At 34.9% G+C, this 5,653-nt stretch overlaps 1 non-coding gene across 1 annotated transcript; it reads left to right on the top strand.

The window, feature by feature from the left end:
- Positions 1 to 1,525: 1,525 nt before the first annotated feature.
- Positions 1,526 to 1,613, top strand: TRNAS-GCU (transfer RNA serine (anticodon GCU)). The gene has a single exon. It is a non-coding gene; the product is annotated as a tRNA-Ser (tRNA).
- Positions 1,614 to 5,653: the final 4,040 nt, after the last annotated feature.

Raw genomic sequence — 5,653 nt, 5'->3', positions numbered from 1 at the left:
TGGGCGGTTTTGCTAGAATAGGTAATAATGAGATCACTGTTTTAGTAAATGATGCAGAGAAAAGTGGTGACATTGATCCACAAGAAGCTCGGCAAACTCTTGAAATAGCGGAAGCTGCTTTGAGAAAAGCTGAAGGAAAGAGACAAACAATTGAGGCAAATCTAGCTCTCCGACGGGCTAGGACACGGGTAGAGGCTATCAATGCGATTTCATAACCAGTAGGTGCGTCCGAATAATCATCGATTTATACACTTATACACCCTTTGGGTGTTTTGTTTGACTTGATTCTGTCGATTAAATACAATCAAGCAAAATCAGATTTTGATGCAACGAAAAAGAAATAGAAAAGATAAAAAAATCAATATCACTAAAAGAAAATGGGTATAAAAACTTATTAGATACCATGGACCGCGGTATCTAATAAGTTCTACCTACTATTGGATTTGAACCAATGACTCCCGCCGTATGAAAGCAATACTCTAACCGCTGAGTTAAGTAGGTCATTTATCTTCAAAAAGAAAACCAAAAGGGACTCATCCCATCGATGGATTATAAATATCATATTACTTAGAAGCAATACCGATCAATATGATCTTGGATCATGGAATAGTCATCTTGAGAATACAACAATCGCCTTATCTGTTGGGTAAAATTTGGGTGATTTATATCAGCAGATAATAAATTTTGATTCGTTTGTTGATGAGGCGGCACCCGGATTTGAACTGGGGAAAAAGGATTTGCAGTCCCCCGCCTTACCACTCGGCCATGCCGCCAAAACGATACATAATAAGATAAAATTTTATGGGTTGGATTACTAAACTTTAGTTTATTGTACTTGCATCCCTTTTTTAATTTCATCCTTTTTTTTTCTAAATTTATAAAAATTCTAAAAGAAACCCTTTTCCCCTTTTGTTTGACCACCCCTTCGATTGATTGTATAGTATCTCAAAACATAAAATGTCGAAAAACTTCCCCTCACTTTTCTATTGAAAAATCAAATGTATATTTTCATTCAAAAAAGCCAAAATTTATGTCACAAAATTTATGACAAATGGGAACCATTAACTATTCGTTGACTGAGAATTCCTGAATGATTCTTGGATTTGAATCTAAAATTGGGGTTGCCTAATGACATAAGAAACTACAAAACATACTTAATTGATTCTTAATCCTTTCAATTTCCATTATAACAAAAACGATAAGTATATGTAAACCCCACAATGGAAATTCTTACACAGATACCAAATTGGGTATCTTTTTTAGAGTATGTTTCCTATACCTATAAATATATGGAATTCGTTGGAACAAAAAAAGGCCCGGCTGGGTATTGACCGGGCCAGGCCCAAGAGGCACTTCGAACAAAATAAAAGCAAGAAGCTCTTCTTTATTTATCTTTCTATTTGGATCTTTCAAGCATCTAAATGGAATTGCTAATTATATAATAACAATAAAGAATGTGAAAGAAATACTTTCGTTAATCCTTACTTGATGTGTAATGTAACATAGTAATTATCTTTTTCAATTGGGAGAGATGGCTGAGTGGATGAAAGCGACGGATTGCTAATCCGTTGTACGAGTTATTCGTACCGAGGGTTCGAATCCCTCTCTTTCCGTTTACGTTGATGACTTTCTATTTTTTTTCTTTCAAATTTCGCAAACCCCTTTTAAATTAAATGATTTTTTTACTAGTTAAACGTATGGAATATGAATATATAAAATAAAATCTTAAGAAAATTGTAAATCAAGCAAGAAAAATGAAAATTTTATTTTATTCTTCACGTCCAGGATTACGTCCTGGATCATTGGATAGGAATCCAAAGATGAAGAGAGAAACAAAGAATATTACTACTGTGTAAACGACAAGTTTGAGAGTAAGCATTACACAACCTCCAAGATCATTTTTTGAAAAAGAAAAACGAGAAAAGATAATAGATCCTCCATTTTTATATCACATATCCTATTTTGACACCAAGAAATGAATTCTAGAAATAGAAAAGAATGTTCAGAAATTCAACTGAAGTTTAAATTTGTAATAAGAGTCTTTGATTATCACAAATCACTTTCATACCCACAATTAGATATTCTAAGGGACCCTAACCTAATAAGGTCTTTCACCGGAAAAAGGATTAGAATCGGGAAATGGGGCGAGCCAAATTTATTGCGGCTAGCCAAGAATTTCAATGTTTGAATTGAAGGTTCATACTCCCAGACTTATTTGATCTTATCAATTGTTATAATTTTTCTCGAATAAATCATGAATTTTCTAGGATAGTATTCAAGATCTTATCGAAAACTTACAGCAGCTTGCCAAACAAAGGCTAAAAGAAAAAAGAACAGGGGTATGACTGGCATAACATCTACGATTGGATTCAAAAAAGCATAGGCTTCGGGCAATTTGGCGAAGAAAAGACTACTCGGATAAAGGGCAGAATTAAGATAGATCAAACTAAAGATATTAAGCATAACAGACATTTTGTTCGTCGAGATAATTGCATTTTGATTGAGTTATTTATATAAGGAAAAATGAAGAAAGTAAGGTAGACAAAAAACTCCTTCTTTTTCCGCTCAATCAAAAATCCTCCAATTCTCAAAGGAGAATAGAAGAAATCATACTTTCATACAATATCTTAATTGAATTGTATGTAATGATCAATAAATTCAGTTGAATTCTAGATATACACATGTCAAAATCCTAGCACGAATCTATAATATATTCTATAAAGAAGAATAAAGAAGAAAGATTTTCTATAGATAGTTGGGCTGGAATTGACGAACACTTAATACCAATATTATTCTTTATTAGTATTAGTGTCCAATAACAATATAAATGGGGCGTAGCCAAGTGGTAAGGCAACAGGTTTTGGTCCCGCTATTCGGAGGTTCGAATCCTTCCGTCCCAGAGCATATCCATTGTATCCGAATACATCTTTTTTGTTCAACAAGGTTCTTTTTCAAGGTCTAATATTGGATAGAATCTTATTCTTCTTTCTTTTTTGATTTTTAAGGATTCTTTTCGGAATCATATCTCAGTTTTTCACAAAATGAACTAAATCGAGTTCAAATGACATGCAAATGTAACTGACTCCTTTTGTGATCCAGATAAAGATAAGATGGGGCATAGATCACAGTTGCAGAAAGATTACTTAACCTCAGGTTAAACAAAATATGAAAATACATATAAAACGAGGAAGTGCTTAGCCTATGGGTATGTATTGTTATTCTATTTCAGTGACAATAGTCTTTCTATTTTTGTGAAAAATAATTTGCATCCCTAAAATATTCAAATTTAAATATTTAACAATGATATTTCTTTTTATTGTTCGATCTTTTTAGCTTATTTGCTTTAAATCATTGACAATTCTATTCGAAAAGAAACAGAAATTCTTATTTCTTATGATAATCAAATGTAGGCTTTACTGTAAAAGTAAAACTTGACTCAAATAATGATGTCGAAGCAGGAAACTTTTTCAATTATCAAGATTTGTAATGATTCCTTATGGGTTGAATCTTTGAGAAGTTGGAAATGGGTCAGTCTATCTTATTGATTGAGTCACTTGAACAGACAGAGTCAAATAGAATTTATTTATTCGTGTTATTTCTGTTAGTTATGTTATTTCTATATTTAGATTTCTGGATATTTCTGTTAGATATTTTTTTGAGATATAGATTTATAGAAAAAATTTCCGTTCATACAAAAAAGCCCGGGTCTTGCTAAGATTTCTTAATAAAAAATATTTATTATCTATGTAGCTAGGAAAAAAAATATAAATGACTATGTCTCTGTACCGACTGAACCAATGACTATTCATGATTCCATAATTGAATCAATTCCATACTGGTTCCAAATTAGAGGAATGTTATGGTAAAACTTCGTTTAAAACGATGTGGTAGAAAGCAACGTGCGACTTGAAGGACACGATCCGATGTGGATTTTTATTCTTACATCCACCATTTTCTTTTATATAGGAATGAAGGTGCTCTTGGCTCGACGTCGTTTGTTCTATTCTACTAGAACCCTTCTTTTTTATTGGGTTGTAATGTAAATAGTTATGATGGAGCTCGAGTAGAAAGTATGGATTAATTTCTCAGGGGCAACGATCTAGTATCCGCATCGCTTAGCTCCAGCAGAAATGCAGGAGATATCTAGTCAGCTTGATAAGTTGACCGTCAAAACCAATATCCTCTTTCCTCGAATAAATGACCTTTTCGATCCACTTTAGGGAACCAGCCACTTCTCAAAGATAAACCTTAGGTCAAGGTATCATCAGCTACAAATCCATGAGAGTAATGTTTCTTAGACAGTATGCAGGACTCGATATGGTCACTATAAGTTCGTAGTGATGCCCATCGGTCAAATCATTTTCCTTGGTCATGTAGAAGATGATGAAGTCATACGTATGGAATCGTCCTAAGATCCAAGCATTAGAGAATTAGTCGGCACCGAAGATACCCACAGAAAACCCGTCAATTCTTGGGTCTCGTTGGCTACTATTACAGGTTCATCCAGAATATTTCCTGGATCACCAAAACCCTAACCATTCCGACACAGAAAGATGTACCCTCTTGTTGGAAGTCTTACTCTGGAAGGACATGGTACGCCTTGGAAAGCGCAGAAAACTTAACTCGTGGTACATTAGACCCTTCGAGATCCTCGTTAGGATCGATTCCGTAACCTTCAAACTCCGACTAACTTCAGAACATAGCAACATCCATCCGGTATTCCACGTCTTTATTCATAAGAAGTGCCGACCCGACGAAACCCTAGTAATCCCTTTGATGAGACTGAAATCAACGAAAGACTGAACCCTATGGAAAAACCAAACGAAATCATAGATCGAAAGGTTAAACGTACGAAACAAAGCCGCATCCCGGTAGTGAGGGTTCGCTGGAATGTCAAGCGGAGACCCGATTCCACTTAGGATCGTGAAGACCCAACAGTAGATTCATCCACATCTCACTTTTCAATTCATGAACTGTATTCTAATCTTTGAATTTTGGGACGAAATTCCCTCTATCGGGGGGATAATGTGACAACCCGAAGTTTGTTCATCGCCGTAAACCATTTCGTCCGTAAAACCCGTCTGTAGCAATTCGTTCCGATTTCGTTTTTGGGATAAGTAATTTAAATTTATATGTTTATTATAACCTCATGAGTGTCCAAACTCCTTAGAAACTCATGTAAACGGCCCAAATTATTTATTTGAAAATTTTTAGAATCGTTCCCGCCGGGTTACGACAACTTAATCGGGTGCGACTAAAAGCCACGTTTAACGTCGGTATCGGGTAGAATTCCACCGTGTCCCAAACCTGAATCATATATAAAGTGAAATGAGCCTCATTTGAAGCTTTTCATCCTCTCTCTCTAACCTCTCTCCTCAAACCAAAGATTTAGGTCCAAAATCATCAAATTAAGGCTTCAATTCATCAAGGTAACTATCCTAACTCCTAGTATAACATCTTTAGCCTTCAATTTCGATTTCAAATCATGATTTAGGACCATCAACATGTGTTTACAACCCTGGAACATTCTTGGGCCGTGAACACATATAAGTGGGTTTTTTTGAGCCTTAAAACCCTTCCAAACCACCTTTGGAGCTTAGATATGGCTTATAGACTTTATGGAATGGACTTAGAACACCTCGAACTCAACTTT

This window comes from Lactuca sativa, chromosome 4 (genome assembly GCF_002870075.4).
Source record: "Lactuca sativa cultivar Salinas chromosome 4, Lsat_Salinas_v11, whole genome shotgun sequence".
Taxonomy (NCBI): Eukaryota; Viridiplantae; Streptophyta; class Magnoliopsida; order Asterales; family Asteraceae; genus Lactuca; species Lactuca sativa.
This window is presented reverse-complemented; position numbering and strand designations above follow the sequence as displayed.